At 37.8% G+C, this 20,531-nt stretch overlaps 1 protein-coding gene and 1 long non-coding RNA gene across 6 annotated transcripts in view; one reads left to right on the top strand and one right to left on the bottom strand.

Annotated features, from left to right (window-relative positions):
- Nucleotides 1-20,531, bottom strand: part of Spag16 (sperm associated antigen 16) — an 809,062-nt gene that overhangs the window by 581,013 nt on the left and 207,518 nt on the right. The gene's annotated exons all lie outside the window — the stretch shown is intronic.
- Nucleotides 1,126-11,665, top strand: LOC121142801. Its single transcript, XR_005879906.1, has 3 exons — nt 1,126-1,202; nt 6,015-6,060; nt 11,462-11,665. It is a non-coding gene; the product is annotated as an uncharacterized LOC121142801 (long non-coding RNA).

Below are 20,531 nucleotides of genomic sequence, written 5' to 3' on the forward strand. Positions count from 1 at the left end.
AAACACAGGAGTTCAACAAATCATTCAAAACCTTGCAAAGGAACTTTATCACATCAACTACTTTGTAGGGGCACCAATGAAATGGTAAACTCAGAGAGAGTTTGCATTGCAGTCATGCCAAGTTTTAAAGAAGCAAAGACAAGATAAGCATAGAAAAGTCTTATTTTAATCTGTTTTTAAAGGATAGTTGACATATATTTTGATAGGAATGGATGCTTATTGAGTTCTGATTTCTTGTGAATTCCCTGTGAAATTAAACTGTCCATTGTGAAGCATATGTGATATTTAGAGTCTTCAAACTAGAGTGGTTTCCCTTCCATTTCAATGGAGCTTGCTCAACAAGGTGTAAATGAACATAGTTTCCTGTGTAATTCCTGTGGGATTTTTTGTTACTCAAGGTGAAGGCTTTCTTCAGACTCTACTGGGAAAACAAAAGAAACTTGGAATACATGAACATCAGTGAATACAAATGCCACTAATTCTGGCTCCATCCATGATCACTGGGAAAAAAGACTGGGCTTGTTCAACCCACAGAAACAGCATGGGGACTTATCCAGACCCCCTGAATGTGGGTGTCAGTGAAGAGGCCTGGACAATCTATGGGGCCTTGGGTAGTAGATCAGTATTTAACCCTGGCATACAAATGGACTTTGGGTGCCTATCCCACAATGAGAGATGCTCTCTCAGCCTGGACTCTTGGGGGAGGGCCTAGTCCCTGCCCTGGATGAAACAACAGACTATGGACATCCTCCATAGAGGGCCTCCCTGGTAAAATGAGTGGGGATTGGGGGAGGGGGAGGGGGGAGCTAGTGGGAGGGTATGGGAGAAGGGGAGTGACAGGGACAGGAAGCTGGGGTTAACATATGAAGAAACCTTGTTTCTATTTTAAATTTAAAAATAAAAAATGCATTAATAAAAAAGACTGAGTGCTGCAATTGTGAAGCAGCTATCAGGAATTGATCATCCAAGATGCCAATAAGAAATGTATTGAAGTACATATTTTGAGTAAAACTTCACTCCAAATCTAAAGACATGAAGGATTCAGGAATATGCCTTTGACACTAGCCTACATTTTCCTTTAAATACATTTTATTTTATTCATTTTATAGTCACAGCAAAACTGAAAACCAGGTAGAGATTTCCTGTGGACCCTGCCTCCATCTGCCTATGGCTGTCACTCTTCAGCACCCTGGATCAGAGAGGTAATGTTCTTTTGCACATCTGAGGAACTCAGAGGTATACTTGGTGTGTGTATTACAGGCTTCTATACAAATTGATCATGATATATATTCTCTATTTTTATTTCTTACCTGATCTGCTGAGAAAGAATGCCATGATCCTTGTTTCTTTTCTTAGGACTCAAACTACTCATCAGAACAAAATATTTTTAAAAAAGGCTCCACCATCTACTATGAGCTTTGACCCAGAGTATCCTTATTTGTTTACTCTTTAAATACACTCCCTACAATTCCATAATTCCTATATCATTTTAATTGATTTCTCTGCTATTCTCATTCTCACTCCATTGACATACAGTATGATAAATATAGAGGTAAATTATAGGTGCAAAAGAATTTCTGCTTTTTAAGACTCCTTAACCTTACATTGTAACCTACAATTTACCCCGAGAAATTTTCTTGAGTATTATTTGATGGTTTTTGAAACAAGTTGTTTTATGTGCCCTTTACACTAAATACCTTGTTTTACTTAAGGGGTCAGTATTTTAAGGGTAAGAAAAGCAATAGCTGAACAAGTAAATATATAGATTAAAGCTATTGTCGAGGTTGATAGTGCTCAAATTGCTGATTTAGTACAGGTTATTACTGGGATTATGGAAAATGTAGCAGACTTTCTAATCTAAAATACAAACATTCAATTTACTTTGGAATATAGCAATTCATTTTTATAGTCACAAAATGACTCATTTTATGTTTTTAGATGCTACTCCAAATTCTCAAAGATATCTTTTAATATGAGAAGCATAAAATTTTAAGACTCACTTAACAATAAAAGCAACTTTTGATAGTCAAATATATTTCAATTACTACATGAAAGATGAATTTAATTACAACTTAACTGTATATAATATACATATAGTGTAGAAAGAAACTAAAATAAAATATAAACAATGTGACTTGCATGGCAGAAGTTAATCAGAAGTGAAGACTTACATGTGGCCAAAGTGCACCAAATAATAGATGTCCAAAGGGACATCTGTGTTACCCTAGCCAAGGCTCAGAGAACATCAAGGAAGAGGGAGAGATTGAGGAGGAGTGCTAGGAGACTGTCTTCTCACTACAGCTGTGTTTACCTCACAGACTAGCACAAGATTTGTCTCATCACCATTTAAACACACAAGTGAGAGGCGTTCCTTAGGCCCTACCCCTTAGTGAGTGACTACAGGTTGTTAATAGCAATTAAACTCCCTGGAGTAAAAGACAGGAAAATAGGAGATGGCTTATTGGGAAAAGGAGGGTTCCAAACAGATAGCAAGAATATGAGCTAGAAATGGAGGAAAAAACTTAGCATATACATTAATGGTGTGACAAAGATGGAAACAAAGTACACTTTACACAAAAATAGAAATACGTAGAAAATAAAGTATTTACAATAGTAAAACTCTTAGAAGAACAAGAATATTAGCCTTCAAAAACAAGAGCTTGTTCTCCATGTTGGGATACCTTGCTCAGCGTTGATACAGGTGGAGAGGAGCTTGGTCCTGCCTCAACTTGGTATGTTAGACTTTGTTGATTCCCCAAGGAAGGCCTTACCACTACACAAGGAGTGGATGGTGGGTGAGAAGGAGGGAGTTGGTGGCACCAGGGAAGGGGAGGGAGGAGAAACTGGGGTTGGTATGTAAAATGAAAAATAAAAAAATAAAAACACAATGGGCATCTTTTGGGTATATGCCTAAGAGTGGAATTCCTGGGTCTTATGGTAGACTGAGTCCCATTTTCCTGAGGAATCTCCATACTGATTTCCAAAGTGACCGTACAAGTTTGCATTCCCAACAGCAGTGGAGGAGTGTTCTCCTTTCTCCATATCCTCTCCAGCATAAGCTGTCACTGGTGTTTTTGAATTTAGCCATTCTGACAGGAAAAAGTTGGTATCTCAAATTTGTTTTAATTTGCATTTCCCTAATGGCTAAGGATATTGAGCACTTTCTTAAGTGTCTCTCAGCCATTTTAGACTCCTCTATTGAGAATTTTCTATTAATTCTGTAGCCTACTTTTTAATTGGATTCTTTGGTGTTTTGGAGACTTACTCCTTGAGTTCTTTGTAAATTTTGGATATCAGACCTCTGTCAGATGTGGGGTCAGTGAATAACTTTTCCCATCCTATGGGCTGCCTTTTTGTCTTGTTGACTGTGTCCTTTGCCTTACAGAAGTTTCTCAGTTTCAGGAGGTCCCATTTATTAATTGTCGATCTTAGTGTATGTGGTACTGGTGTTATGTTCATGAAGCAGGCTCCTGTACCAATTTGTTCAAAGGTACCTCCCACTTTCTCTTCTAAGAAGTTCAGTGTGGCTGGATTTATGTTAAGGTCTTTGATCCATTTGAACTTAAGTTTTGTGCACGGTAATAGATACGGATCTATCTGCAGTCTTCTACATGCCAATTTCCAGTTATGCCAGCACCATTTTTTAAAGATTCTATCTTTTTTCCATTATATGATTTTAGTTTCTTTGTTGAAAATCAGGTGTTCTTAGGTGTGTGGGTTAACATCAGGGTTTTCAATTCGATTCCATTGGTCTACCTGTGTATTTTTGTGCCAATACCAAGCTGTTTTAAGGACTATAGCTCTGTAATACAGCCTGAAGTCAGAGATGGTGATTCCTCCAGATGTTGTTTTGTTGTACAGGGGTGTCTTGGCTATCCTGGGTTTTTTATTTTTCCATATAAAGTTGAGAATTGTTCTTTCAAGGTCTGTGAAATATTGTGCTGGAATTTTGATGGGGATTGTATTGAGTATGTAGATTCCTTTTGGCAAGATTGCCATTTTTTACTACATTGATCCTACCTATGCAACAGCATGGGAGATCTTTCCATTTTCTGGTGTCTTCTTTAATTTCTTTCTTTAATGACTCAAAGTTCTTGCGATATAGGTCTTTCATTTGTTTGGTTAGCATTACCCCAAGGTATTTTATTTTGTTTGTGGCAATTGTAAAGGATGATGTTTCTCTGATTTCTTTCTCAGCCCTTTTATTGTCTGTATATAGTAGGGCTACTGATTTTCTTCAGTTGATCTTGTATCCTGCCACTTTGCTGAAGGTGTTTATCAGCTGTAAGAGTTCCCTGGTAGAGTTTTTTGGGTCACTTATATAAACTATCATATCATCTGCAAATAGTGAAAGTTTAACTTCTTCCTTTCCAATTTGTATGCCCTTGATCTCTTTTTGTTGTCTTATTGCTCTAGCTATAACTTCAAGTACAATATTGAAGAGGTATGAGGAGAGAGGACAGCCTTATCTTGCTCCTGATTTTAGAGGAAATGCCTTGAGTTTCTCTCCATTCATTTTGATGCTGGCTGTTGGTTTGCAGAGATCTAAAAGGATGACACCAACTGGCAAACTAAGCAATAGTGGAGAGACTATCTTAATTGCCCCTCCCTGATAATGAGACTGACAACTACCTTATATGCCATCCTAGAACCTTCATCCAATGGCTAATGGAAGCAGAGGCAAACGCACACAGCTAAACACTGAACTGAACTCCTGGAACCCAGTGACAGAGAGGGAGTAGTGATGAGCCAAGGGGTCAAGACTGTGCTGGTGAAACCCACAGAGACAGTGGACCTGACAAGGGGGAGCTCTTGGACCCCAGACTGATAGTTAAGAGGCCAGCATGGGCCTGATCCAGACCGCCCTGAATGTGGTGTCAGTGAGGAGGCCTCGGCAATCTCTGGCACCTTGGGTAGTAGATCAGTGTTTACCACAGCGTATGAATAAACTTTGAGAGCCCATTCCATATGGATGGAAGCTCTCTCAGCCTGGACACATGGCGGAGGGCCTAGGCCCTGCCCCAGATGAAGTGGCAGACTATGGAGATCACCCATGAAGGGTCTCACCCTCCTTGGGGTATGGTGTGAGGATTGGCTGGAAGGTTTGGGGAGCTTGTAACGGGGTAAGAGAGGAGGGGTGGGAGAGGGAGATGGGATCGACATGTGAAGCAAGCATGTTTTTAATTTAAATAAAAAATACCTTAAGGAAAAAAGATACTGGCTTCCAAAACATTTTCAAAAGACATGTATTTATAGTGAATAATCTTAAAATAAAAATCCTAAGTGGACCCAGTAAAAACAATAAAAAATAAATAAACAAGAGCTTGGCCATACTTCCTGGACACACCACCAAAAATCATGATCCATGAAAGCAAGCAATAAATGCTTCTTCAATCACTGTTACTTTTTTTGTTCTACATAAGACTGGAATTAAAGACAATCTATGAATTAGGGATGACACCAGTGGGTTTCTAAACATCTATGTGACAAAGAGAAGACAAGAGATTCAGAAGTAAAACAATAACAAAAACACAATTCCAGAGAAGACAAAAAGCCTCAAAAGAAAAAATGAAAATACTAAAATCATAAGCTGTTGGAAGACTGCAAATATTAACCATCACCACTAGTTACTACATTTTGGAAGAGATAAAATACAGAGACAATATGAAATCCTAGCAAGAGTTCTCAAGTTAATTACTGGAGTGTAGAAGTAACAATCCCAGTATTAATATCAGTTATCAGACTGGAACAGCACCTCCTTTCCCAGGGCATTCCTGCTGTCAGGTTCCAGCAGTGAGAGCTGCTATGGGTCCAGCCCTTCCTGTATCTCTCCCCCTTACACATGGCTTCCCCCTTCCCTTCATTCTCCCCTACTCTATATCCATCTTCTATCTGCCCTTGAACATTTCAAGTTCTTGAATAAAAGAGGAGAACAAACTTCATACAGCATATATAATCAGCATCCAAAATTGCACGATTCACCTTTACAAATCATGTTCTTTATTGAATTTCAGGGGTTATTTATTGATCTTTTCACAATTTTCCACATATCATTTCAAGGTAAGTAAATAATTTCTAAATTTAGTGTTAAAAATTATCTAATAATTTAAGCTAAATCTACCCCTTTTTGCCTTTAAGAGAATATAATAAGATCTGAGCACTTCTGCCTTTGGAAGAAAGGATCTACACAGAATGACAACACTTATTCATAATAGCCGTGAGGCCCTTTTACTGAGAATTCACGTGCATGCCAGCTCCTGATAGATAGCTGATTAGTCTCTTGTAGTTGTACACTAAGAACCTAAAAGGAACTGTTCAAAGTGAAACCCATTTTCACCCCAGTTTATGTTGTTATTTTTCTACTTCCCATGATTTCCACACTCTACTTGAAACAAAGGGCACACGTGTGGCTGCGCTGACACGAGAAACAGTTCCTCCGCTAGCGCTGCAGAAAGAGAGGAATGCTAGCACATGTGTGTTCTCACTGGGTTACGGTCTCTGGAGGCCGTGGCCTTCTGCCCTACCTCTCCTCCCTTCTCCACATCACATTTGGGTGACCATAGCAACTTCCTAATGCTATGTCCTTACACGGCTTAGGTACTGGAGACCTGGCTAATGACAATGATGGAATGAAGAAAGGACACACACACACACACACACACACACACACACACACACACACACACAATTTTAGCTGAAAGCTTTCTCTATTGAGAGAAAAGTCACTGTTGGCAATGAAAAGTTCCTCCACAATTCATAAGACAAAATAGAGGATTTTGGTTATTTTGTTTTATTTCTGTCGGTGTTTATGATTCTGTTTTGTACAGTTGATCCCTTCAAATTGAAACATTACTTCCTGGTAGGGGGAAGGAGGCTTGTAATATTTAAGGACTAAGTAAAGCAGGCAAGGTTCAGGAAGCAATTGCAATTACAGGACTCAGAAAGCTCTTGGAATTTTCAAGATTCACAAGGCTCCTCTCCAGAATTATGCAGCATTAACAATTGCTGGGGGAAGGGACTCTGACTGGCCAAGCTGCTTGTAAGTTGTGAATAGAGCTCCCAGGATGTGAGTTTTATTATTTTTGCACTGCCTGCGAGACACCCATGGTTCTCTAAGCCACAATCACTCCTCCTCTAAGTAACTCCAGTAGATTTACTAGTCCCCTAGACTAGACTTCAATGAAGATGTTTCTTTGGTTTGTCTTTGGTCTTCTATGCAACATAAACAAACATTTGTTCATATCTCCCCAGGGAGAGTCACGTAATGGTTTGCCTAACATACTCTGTAGTTGTAGCCACAATATGGAGTTACCAAACCTAAACTGTTCTGATTGGGATGGGATACCCAACCCTATTCAGAATCAGCATATGCCCTGAGCTGAGCAAATGGGAGCATTTCCACGGGTTCTTTCAAATTTGAGCTGACACAACAAAGTATAATGTCTGTAAAGACTTCAGCCTAATTTCCATGTCTGAGAAAATGAAGAACAAAGCAGAGATGAAACGACTGACATGTGAACCTGTGTAATTAAGGGAGTGTGCACAAGCACGACAAAACTGAATCTTGTCTCCCCCTTTGCTACACTGCTTTAGTCCAGGTTCCACAATGCGCTCCTGTTAAAGTTACTGAATTCATTCCGGCACTGAAGCTGCAGGTGGTCTATAGCTTAATCAAGGTGCTAATTGGCTGGCACTAAGTGTGGTTTGAGGTTATTGCGGCAGATGGAACCCAGTGAATAGAGAATTTTGTTATACAAACTATAGATGTAGTTAAGCTTTCTACATCTGTGCTACATTTTTTTAAGTAGACATGGTGATAAAACACCTGCTACTTAATTAACACCCTTTGTAGTCATTCACAAAGTTAGGTTATTCTCAAACCTGCTCTGCCAACTGAAAATGCTAAGATTGTGGATGCTATTCCTGGAGCTTCATCTTTCCTCTTTTTTCCAAAGCAAGACTTGAAAAATACCCAGGTCTTGCTGATGAAACTAAGTGAGTGAATGGATAGAGAAATAAATGCAACAGACTATACCTGAAGGAGACCCCTGCACATCAGAGGTTCCCTCCTGGACCCAGGATTAGATACAAAACACACCTAAACACCTGTTTTCACAGAGAGAGCCTTTATTAAACAGGGAAGAAAAGTTAAAGTGGCTGCTCTCTGACTCAAGCAGAAAACAGCACCAGATAACCTTGCAGCTGTAATTTTTAAAGTCTGGACCATCCTTCACTCCCAAGTCTGACACATCTGCTATGCCCCACCAATCTACTATGGAGTGAATGGAGGCAATAAATAGAAAGAGGTAATGGAGCTTCCTGGTTTTCCTACCTCCTGATGAATGCAATGGGGAGTGATTTGCATACCTCAGGGTAAGCACTGCAGGTGTCTGTGCTAGGGGAGATAAGGGCCTGGATTATGACATGGCAGCCCACAAAAAGAGGTGAGTTTATTGAGATTTTTTAAGAGTTGGGATGTAGAAAAGAAGCTTCCAACAATTACAGTGAAGGCTAGAGCTCTTGGTGGTAGGTTTAGTGTGTACCTTTAGACCCGTGATCATGTGATAGGCAGACTGGAATCAACTCTTTGTTTCATTGATTCTTTGTATTGTTCTCTTTGCTTCTATTTTTATTGAATTAATCCCTCAGTTTGATTATTTCCTGCCTTCTAAAGACCTAGTTCAATTTCATACCCTCTACAGATATGAAAATATACAAAAACCCATGTGGGAGGCAGAGGGAAGGAAATGGTGTGCTGTGGACTGCAAACTTCTCACCTTGTAATTCTAATGAAGATACAGACTAATAGATTGGTATCAGGCAACAACTCTAGAAAAATTTGAAGGTGTCCCTACTCTCTTTAGAGTTTCCTAGCCTTCACATTGTAGAAAATTTCCAGGATGTTGTGGAAGGACTAATGCACAGTAGCCTGATGGAGGATGGTGGTGAGGGCTGGGACAGCATGACAGGAAAGAGAGCACTCAGGAGACTGTGTTGGAGGAAAACTCTTTTATTTGGAGGGAGTAAGGGACAGTTATACCCTAAGAAGAATGGTCAGTCGGACCAGAGCTTGCCTGAAGCTAAGAAAAGGTTGAAGCATGTCTAAAACCCTGGATTTTCTCATCCTGAGAGCAGCAGGAGTCTGGCTGCTCCCCTACCTTGCTCAGGTACTAGCAGACCCCTAGTTTGGCTTCCCTGAGATCTGATGTGCCCTGGTGAACATAGCAAATGCTGAGTTCATACATCTCCGTGGATATAAAGACTGGTTGTTGCTTATCTAACCACTGAAACATCACTGGCTGGACTTCCTTCTTTTCTATGAGATATTATAAGGTTCCTTCCCCTAGACCCTACTACTCCTGAATTTGCAAATTAAGCACCCTAGATGTTTTTGCCCCAGCCAATGACATAAGAAAAACTGTCAATATAATACAAAATACAAAAAAACTGAAAGAAGAAAAAAAACACATGATCAACTCATTATATGCTGAAAAAGCCTTTGACAAAATCCAACACCTATTCATGATAAAAGTGTTGGAGAGATCAGGTATACAAGAAATATTCCTAAACATAATAAAGGCAATATGCAGCAAAACAATTTCAAATTAAATGGAGAGAAACCTAGAGCAACTATACTAAAAACAAGACAAGGCTATCTACTCTCTCCATGTCTATTCAAAATAGCGCTCGAAGTTTTAGATAGAGCAATAAGACAACTTAAGGAAATCAAAGGGTTACAATTTGGAAAAGAAGAAGTCAAAGTATTGCTATTTGAGGCAAGAAAAAGTTTCTACCAGAGTTTCATGAAAAAAATGTCTTAAATAGCATTTTTTTCATAATTTGTTCATCACAGTCCTGGTATACAATATTGTCATATTTGGTCTATGTGGGTCTTTCTGTAGTATCCCTTTGTTTACCCAGCATGAACAATGAGAGCCCATCATGCAATAAAAAATGCAGGCTCTTATAATCATTCCCATCTTTTGGTCTCATCTTCCCCAATTCCACCCCTTTTACTCCCTTCATCCAGAGAAACAGGTCAGTCAGTCATTCCTTATCATCTCTCTGTTTTTCTCAATTTTTCTTTCCATGTTAATTGCCTTTTTTACTACTTGCTGAGGACATACAAATACAAGGTTCTGCTAGGCTTCATCTATACGGAAGCATGTCCATTCTGTTTGTTCCCTTCTGGTTTTTTAGCAGTCCATTATACTGGACTTGGCACTTGCCTACTGGGAAAGCATTATATTTTCCTCTACAGATAGACTACTGGAAAGAGAACCACAATAAGCAACCTTGTTTATGTCTGGTGGAAGAATTTTTCTACTGAATCTACAGACAAAATCGCTTTCTCACACAGTAAGCAGAAATACAAAACAATATCCAACTGCTTTCCACAGCATTTATACCAATTTATGTTTAAAGAAACAATGCATAAAAGACCCCAGGGATTCACATCCTCTTAATCACTTAGTATAATGAGCTTTTTATTTTATGTTTTCAATCAAATGAATGTAAAATAGACCTCATTATAGCATGATATGTAATTCTCTGGTCATTATTGAGTGCAAATTATCTCTTCATATGTTTATTGGCAATATATATCCACTTTTCTGTAAAAAGTTATTCATGATTTAGACCCATTTATCTGTTGAATTGCCTATGCTTTTGTATTGATTTGTAGAACTTATTAGTATATCCTTGACACTTAATACTCTGATGAATGTAGGGAATACAAATGTCTTCTCCCAATCTGTAATATATATTTTTCATCATTACTATATATTTATAAATAAAATGGTTAGTTCCAACATAAGCCAATATACCAATCTTCGAAGTTAAAGTTAGTGAATTTCATGTCTTTAAAAAATGCTTGCTTTCCATGACACATATTTTGAAAATTCAAGTAGAAGTATCAAAGTGACAATGAAATCTCACCCTAGGACCACTGGAGTTGGCCTCACCTATATCTATATCTGTATCTATATCTATATCTATATCTATATCTATATCTATATCATCTATCTATCTATCTATATGTGAGAAAACATTAGTGCTGTTAAAAGACTCATACAACATTTAGAATTAGTAAGAGGTCAAAGTAACTTAATTCTGGTGAGTTTTATTCACTATATCTAAAGATAACATAATATTGTAACTAAAAAAATCATGAAAACCTTGCAAAATCACTGATAAAATTCCTTCCTCCCTGTTTCTACCCAGTCACCTAGGTCCAAACTAGTACTTGTCTATCTTCTAACCCCATGGTCATCTCTTGAAGCCTCAGTGTTGTCCTCACACCTCATTCCCCAGCCTTTCTTGCTGAAGAAGCCAGGGAGTGAGGGATGGTCCTTTAACCACAGCATGTCATAAATTTTGCACAAATTTGTCAATACCCAGGAATCCCTTCAACAGAGGGACTGAGTTTTCTTATCCACTGATTTGCATTCTTTTCTTACAGGTCACAAAAGTCCTGTGTGTGTCCCCAGATGCACATATCTCCAGTTTCACCAAGGCCCCAAAAGCTCAATGGGGCCTCTCATCTCTCTCAGGAGTCTACTGAAGCACAAAGCATTTCCAGCCACTTACATCCCTTTTGTGCACTGAAAAATACAGCTAGTCCTTTACAGGGTTTATGTACTGAGGGAGTTTGTCCTCCTTATTGTCTGTGTACTTAAAGTTATGAAAAGTATTGCCTGCCTGTATGGTATTCATTAAAAGAACAATATGAGGTGTGTGTCAGATTTAGTAAAGTAAGCAAGTAAGCCTAAGTGCCAAATGCCAGGCACCTCCCATGGCACAGAACCGCCTGTGTGTCTTGTATATCATCGTGAGATAGAGCTCAGATGCTGAAGTCAGAAGACCAAATGATCTGTTCCCTCAACATACTTCTCTGAGGGGAAAATGGCAAACTGGACAGGGTGATGGCTTGAGATTATAATTCCTTCTATAGATTCCAACTGAAAGACGATGTGTGTAATAGCTCACAGCTGCAGCCACTGCATCTTACAAGTGAATGATAATATGTATAGAATTAATCTGGGAGTTAGAGTACAACTCATTCAAAATATGCTGTCTGTCTTAGTTATTGTATCTGTTGCTGTGATAAAACACCATGATCAAAAAGCAAGTTGAGAAGGAAAGGGTTTATTGGTTTATTTATTATTTCCACCACACTGTTCATTTTTGAAGGAAGTCAGGAAAGGAGCTCAAACAGGGCAAGAACCTGGAGGCAGGAGATGATGCAGAGGCCACTGAGGATTTGCTAAGCCTACTTTCTTATAGAACCCAAGATCACAATTGGCTGGGTTTTTCTCTATCAGTCACTAATTACAAAAATGCTTCAAAGGCTTGCCCACAACCTCCTTTCAGATGACTTTTGCCTGTGTCAAGTTGGCACAAAACTACTCAGAATATCCCAAAAAATCTTGTGCAATATTAAAATCACCGCATTATTAACCATTCTTTAGAAGCCAACAGGAAAATAATCACGACACGTGTACAGAAGCAGATCAGTTGCTAAGAAGATCAACACCGAGTTCCCAACATATGGGTAGAACATAAGTTTCACTTCTCTTTGGTCATGAAATAAATACCAGTCTTCAATGGTTTCCTTTCCAGCTCTATTTCTCATGCCTCCTCTGCTTTAAGTGATTCCCAGGGCTCTCATGAAAACTGTTTTCCTCCAGGCTCCCTAGTTCTTGACTCTTGGCTCATCTCACATCAGAAGTTGTTCATCAGGTTCAATAGGACCTGAAAGGAACAGCAGGGGTATTCTCCCAGCATCTCAGTCCTCCCAAGAGGTCCTTCCCAGACCTCAATCCTACCTGTAGAACATAACCACAGCTTTTTCCTTCCAGGGAACCCTGACATATGCACTCAGAAATGCTGCCATTTTATTTTATCTCTCCAGTTTTATTGTGGTAACTACTCTGCATTTATTTTTCATTGACATTTTTTTGGTGTCTCAGGAGTCCATTATCCACACAACTACAACTCTGCATTAAATTATTCATTTTAACTATTTAATATTATTTCTATTTTCACAGACAATAAAACCTGATACATAAACTAGACCAAAAATACACCATTCTGACATAATGAAAGTTATTATAAACATAACAATAATTTGGAATCTAGCCCTACATAAGAATGGCAATGTTCCTTATAACACTCATTTGTATGAACTATGGCACAACATGCAAGCAGTTCAGTAAACATTGTTGTGTAATTTAAGAGCCACAAAATGAAGAACGTCAAATAGTATCATTGCTAAAATACCCACAGGAATGAAAAGCACATCAGGTAACTCAGAGACCTCTAAAATTATTTTCCCACAGCCAAGTATGACAGTAAGGAAAAAGAAGTGTAATAAGAAGGCCCAAGTGCCTAACTTATATTTTCTGTTACTCAAGTGTCAAAACATACCAAAAAAGTAAACTGAAACATAAATTCATCTTGTATCCAATGGCAATAAAGTCATTTCAAACAAAAATAAACAAACAAACAAAAAAGCTACATAGAGCACACAATTCTGAACATGATGGAGTCCCAGAAAACCAATTAAGTGTCTTGGTAATCCCCATCCTTAGCTAAATTACTTGAGCACTTACTATATTCCTTCATTTTTTATGAATATTTTAAATGTCAGCATTTATTTTTCTTCATTATTATGCTGGGTTAATATTATCATCTTTATTCTGGACTAAGACATCGGGTTAAAGTTAATATCCAAAACTACACCACTAAGAAATACAGAGTAAATGTTTGAATCTAGGCAATCTGCCTCAAATATCTTCTTAACCACTATAATAAGGTATTGTGATCAAAACTCTGGTAGCTTTAGAAAATCTAGGTCCAAATCCCAGCCAAGACACACATCAAGCAACATTTTAGTATAATTTCATAAGTAATGGAGAGACATTTGGTTTTCATCATTGTAGTTGAGAATTTGCCTATAAACAGTTTCAACATTTTCCTCTAAGGCTTCATGCTAAAACCATCAAAACTTCCCTAAGCTGACACCTTCTTAAACATACAAAATGTATTCCTTTCATGCCTTAAATGTTTGAAATAATCTCTTGAACAGTGCAGGATACTTGCTGCCTTTGTTCTTAACATCCAAGAATTTGGTGTAAATGAGTATTGCTGAAGACATCACCCACTTCAGACAGAGAAGATTTAGGGAATCAAGCAGGAACTGACCCAGACACCTCCTCTCTAAGGACTAGCTCTCACAGTACCTGAAAGAACTATGCAAACTGCCAGGGGAAGAAAGCAATCACCACATTTCTCCCCAACTATAACGCCTCTAGACCCCAAGAATGACCATGAAGGCTTGGTATCCTGAAAGGTACAATAGTTATACTTAATCTCCTGGAAGTAACAACAGTCATCTAATTGGACATAATATTCACTTGATAAAAGGAAATTCATGCCAGCTACTATAAACACATCCCACTACTGTGTTTGGTGAAGCCATGGACCCCGGAGGAGAACCTACTCCTATCTTTGCTTTGAGTATAAATTCTAACTGAAAGGCAAGCAAAAGCATTTACCTTATACTGCTGCAAGTTTGTTTGATTGCTAATTAATACTCACAAAATTAATAAGATAAAATGTGTTGATTTAGTACTATGTCATTGTATTAGAAAATTTGATAATGTCTAAAATATGTTTAAGAGCATATTTAATGCTACAGAATTTCAGTTTTTGAGACAAATTTAGTAGAAATAGAAATATATCTACTGATGTTTACACTATATATCTTTGCTTATGATTAACCTATCTTTATGATTATAAATGAGATTTTTTAATTAACTAAGATGGTGTATTAACACAGATTTTTAAAGTGCCTACTGTATGTATACTGCTAGCACAATCTACTCCTCATCCATTTAAACTATTTTTCATGAAACTAAGCTCAGTAGGAAATCACCCATCAAAAGGGAGACTAGTTGCTACTATTTTTTAATTACGATTTCCATAATGGAACACGAGAACATGATCTCAATTAGGTACACCATATAAAAGTGGAATACTTAAAACAAAACTCCAAATGCTCCAGAATAAACCTCAAGGCAGATTCTGCATGAATATATTCTAGACTCTTCTAATCTCCATCTATTTTACCGACTGCAAGGGAAACACAAAACTCACAGTTCAGGCAAAAACATAATTTTACCTCTTAGTCAGTGACAACCTCTTGAAAGGGAAGTTTTACACGTGTGTCAAACCAATAATTGTTTCATTATTTGAAAGAAAAGAAGTAGGTTTGTGTATTAAATACCCACAACAGTAGAAAATATGATTTTACGTGAACAGCTGATTCATGAGGAAAACAAATTCTTCAATTAACTTCAGATGGCAACTTCCATGACAGCTTTACACACATCAATAAATTATGTGCAGAGATTTCCAAATTTGAATGTCAACACCTTGCAAATGGAAGGCACGAGAACAAGCTGACTTTTCAAATAGAAAGGAGAAACATTTATAGATTTGTGAGCACAAACTCAAACTCTTTTCACCTGCATTCCACACAGGACTAAATTCATGACTTTATTATACAGGATTGATCAGCATTGAAAAGTATGGCACCAGGGAGCTGGCTTCATGGGTAAAGGCACTTGGCATCAGGACAGAAGGCCTCAGTCTGTTCTCATGGATCCATGTATTAGGAGAACTCTATTCTGCAAGCTGTCCTCTGACTCCTGCTCATGTACCATGATACACACACATGCATGCAGGCAAGCATGCATGCACGCATGCACACACAGACGGGGACACACACACACACACAAGAAACAAATATTTTAAAGATATATAGTTAAATTTCTTTTCCTAAAGTTTTCAGATATATCTTAAAAATCCAAAAGATAGGTGAAAATCTTAATTTGTTTACAAAAAGTTGTTTCTTTTTAACCACAGATAAAGGAAGTTGCTAGTCATCATGTTCCATGAAATCAATTCATTGAAGAATTAACATTTTGAGGTTTCAAAAATATGGTGACAACTCTAGTTGGTTTTCTGAGAATCCTGGCATTCAGTAAAGATTGTAACAAAATTTTTAAAAAATTGACCTTTCAGATTTAGGATCTTCAATTTTGAAGGTGTGTCCTTGATTTGGGATGAGATATTCCAGGTTGGAAATTCACCCTCTAAAAGAGTTGGAATTGACTAGCAACCAAAAGTCAGAACTCACTTGCTGTGTTCTCTCTTCCAGAAGTTCTGGGATTTGTTGTGAAAAAGAAAATAATTCAAGATCTTGCCAAAGACATTGTCCTGGATCTTGAACTCACTTGAATGTAGGGAACTTGCATTAGTAGTCTGACAACTGCCCACTAAAATTTTATGCATGAAATCATTCTGTTCCAAGGATTCTAAAGCTTTTGTGAGTTGGTCTGACTGAAATAGGATACAATCCTGGTACTAAACTCTTCAGAATTGTGAGAATTTTCAATATATATATGTCTGAAGGTTTTGGCCTGTAATCAATCCTCCACTCTGGACATGCTCACATGCTCTTTCTCATGAACCATTTATCTTTCCTTCCTTTCTTTTCTTTGTCAACCATTTATTGAATGTATCATCCATCAGGTTTCTCTGCTCACTGAAAAGTCACCATTCATCATGAAGTTTTTCAGACCAATAAGCCAACAGTGGCTTATTTTTGTGGATATAATAACTCCTCTTAAAAACAGATTCATTGGGGATTGCATTAAATCTGTAGATTGCTATTGGCAGGATTGCCATTTTTATTACATTGATTCTACCTATCCAAGAGCATGGGAGATCTTTCAATTTTCTGGTGTCTTCTTTAATTCTTTCTTTAAAGACTCAAAGTTCTTGTGATACAGGTCTTTCACTTGTTTGGTTAGTGGTACCCCAAGGAATTTTAGGCTGTTTGTGGCAATTGTAAAGGTTGATGTTTCTCTGATTTCTTTCTCAGTCCTGTTACAGGCTGTATATAGTAGGGCTACTGATTTCCTTGAGTTGATCTTGTATCTTGCCACTTTGCTGTCAGAATGACTAAAATCTAAAACACCAATGACAGTTTATGCTGGAGAGGATGAGAAGAAAGGGGAACACTCCTCCTCTGCTGGTGGGAGTGCCAACTCATACAGCCACTTTGGAAATCAGTATGGAGATTCCTTAGGAGAATGTGAATCAGCCTACCACAAGACCCAGCAATTACATTCTTAGACATATATCCAAAAGATGCACATTCATACAACAAGGACATCTGTTCCACTATGTTCATAGCAGCATTATGTGTAATAGACAGAACCTGGAAGCAAACTTGATGCCCCTCAACTAAAGAGTAGATAAAGAAAATGTGGTACATTTACACAATGGAGTACTATTCAGCAGAAAATAAAAAAATGGAATCTTGACATTTGCAGGCAAATGTCAAGTGAGTGAGGCAACCCAGTATATGGTATGTACTGACTCATATATGAATTTTAGACTTGGATCAGGAGCCTGCAATTCCACTGCCACGGAGTCTGGGAAATGGAACCTTCAACCAATTACTGATGGAAGCAGAGGCAGACAGCCACAGCTAAACACTGAGCTGAACTCAAGGAACCCAGAGACAGCTAGGGAGGACTGATGAGCATTTGGATCAATCTGGGCTTGTTTAACCCACAGAAACAGATGACCTGGACAAGGGGGAGCTCTTGAGCCACAGACTGATGGTTGGGAATCCAGCATGATTCTGACCCAGACCCCCTGAATGTGGGTGTCAGTGAGGAGTCCTAGGCAATCTATGGGGCCTTGGGTAGTGGATCAGTATTCATCCCTGGCATACAAATGGACTTTGGGTGCCCATCACACAATGAGAGATGTTCTCTTAGCCTGGACTCTTGGAGGAGGGCCTAGGCCCTGCCTGGATGAAATGACAGACTATGGATAACCCCATAGAGGGCCTCACCCTCTCTGGTGAAAGGAGTGTAGATTGGGGGAGGGTGGTTGGTGGGACGGTGTGGGAAGAGAGGAGGAATAGGAAGAGGGAGCTGAGATTGACATGTGAAGCAACCTTGTTTCTAATTAAATTTAAAAACAAAAAAAGACATAAAAAGACATACAAGAATTATTTTAACTCATTCATGTTGGTTACATAACTTTCTTTTTTGAGTATATATCTGTTTTATCAACAATAACATTTAATAATTAGGCTTTATGGAAATTATAACTTTCTATGACTCAAATATCTCACATATTAATAGTAAGGCTCTTTTTTCACATAATGCACTGTTAACATTAACAATAATTAGTACTCGTGCTTTATAACTCTATTACGTGTAGATATGTGAACACAACTACATTATGTTGACATATTTGAATAACGTTAGCATATTAGTTTCTAACTATAATTTAAATATCCTGTCTTATGTTCCTTATTATGACAATTACATTCCACTTATAGTTGCTACTGTTAAGAAATCTTAAGGTTCTCTACCATAAGTATTATATTTAAAAACTACGAACTTCAGTCCTCCGCTCTACCAGCTGAGCTATTGATCCAGACCCCCTGAATGTGAGAGTCAGTGAGGAGGCCTGGGCTACCTATGGGGTCCTGAGCAGTGGATCAGTGTTTATCCCTGGAATACAAACAGTCAGCGTGTGCCCATAACACAAAGAGGGTTGCTCTCTCAGCCTGGACTCTGAGGGAAGTGCTTGGACCCTACCCTGAATGAAATGATAGACTCTAGATATCCCCTATGCAGAAGGAATTGACAATAGGGTGGGAGGGTTGGGGGGATGGTGGGGGGAGTGCAGGAGGAGGGGAGGGAGAGGGAACTGGGATTGACATGTAAAACAAGCTATTTAAAAATTTTTAAAAATGTTTAAAAATTCAACACATAAATAAAGATACATGGCATTGAAAAAAACTACGAACTTAAGTGTATTCTTATATCAACTGTTTCACTGAAGAATGTCAATAGTCATGGGAGACTAATTGTAATGTAGTCTTCCTGCCAGCTACTTCGGTCTTGCTGCTGTCTCATCTCCAAATAATACACGAGACACTATATTAATTATGAAGCTGTTGGCCATTTGCTATTGTTTCTCATTGGCTAGCTCCAACTTAATTATTGACCCATAATTACTTTCCAAGGATGGCCTTCCTGATGTGTCCTTTCCTCCTGGGAGGTCACATGGCAATGACTATCTTCACTACATTTCTCAGAATTCTCCTAGACTCTTAGTTCCACCTATCTTGCTTCCCTATTGTCCAATAGTGCTTTATTTACATATACACAGAAGAACTTCCCCCATTAACTAATGATGATATACTTTGCTTTATTCTCTTGAGAAAACTGTAATTATAATGAAGATATACTGATTAAAATTTGATGAGTTGGTATTTTCAAATTGTTAGCCCAATTTTAAATGTGATTCAGTAAATTTAAAAAATCTGCAATTTGTCTTCTTAAACTATGATTTCGATCTCTACTGCCTATTCTCTGAATACATAGAATTATAACATTGTTAACTTTTATTAGACTGCTATAGCAAAGAAGATCAATCTAACATTTTATCAGTAATTTTATTGTTTTTAATAAGCAATGTGGGCCAGACTTGGTGGCGCAAACCTTCTACCCCAGCACTGGGGAATCAGGGAGAGTCAGATATTTGTGAATTGTAGGTAAGCCTGGTCTACACAGCAAATTCTAAGCCAGTCATGATAACATGATGAGACTCTGTCTCAAAAATAAAATAAATGAAGAAATCTGAAGGATTTTTTAATCAAAATTCTGTTTTCATACCAAAATGTTTTTCAACTTTCTTTAAAACTTTAAGGTTTATTAACTTCCTTTAAAACTTTAAAGCTAAGAAATTAAACTGGACTTTAATATTAAAAGGCAAATCAAGTTTTTAATTAAATCAACATTTTTTTCACAATTGAAAATGGACTTAAAAAATTCTTGAAGAAAGACTCAAGCATTGACATGTGAAATATATTGGCATGATTCCATTTCTTGAAAGAAAAAGTTAAATTTAATTAATTAAAATATATATTAACTTGATAATGAAATTGTTAGCATTAATCAGCATAGTTTATAATGCATATCTACTGCCTATCTGTATGAACACTCTCCATTAGTAATTAAATTAATTTACATTATGTTTTATACATGTAAGAGTTTATTTTCTTTCATAGTTTCAATCCACAATTCAGTTATTTTAAATTGTTTCCATTTCAAAATTATGCTTGTTTCAAATAATATTTTAGAAGTGGTTACTAAGACAGTAACTACATTTATATCACTTCTTTGCACCGTGGCATGGTTTACTCTTACTAAAGGAAAGGCAAGGGACTCTAAACTCAAACTATGAATGAAATTGTCAAGGGAATTGTGGGCTGTTACAGGTAGGGGTAAAATCCTCATGGAAAGGCAAGACAAACAGTACTTCCAGCACACTCCAGTGACAAAGGTGTGATAAGGAGTTGAGTTCCTGGTGAGGCGTTAAAGGGAAGGTACCTATTCTTTTACTAAGGCCAATAGCAACCACAAAACACA

The sequence above is a fragment of the Mesocricetus auratus genome, unplaced genomic scaffold (genome assembly GCF_017639785.1).
Source record: "Mesocricetus auratus isolate SY011 unplaced genomic scaffold, BCM_Maur_2.0 Super-Scaffold_100010, whole genome shotgun sequence".
Taxonomy (NCBI): Eukaryota; Metazoa; Chordata; class Mammalia; order Rodentia; family Cricetidae; genus Mesocricetus; species Mesocricetus auratus.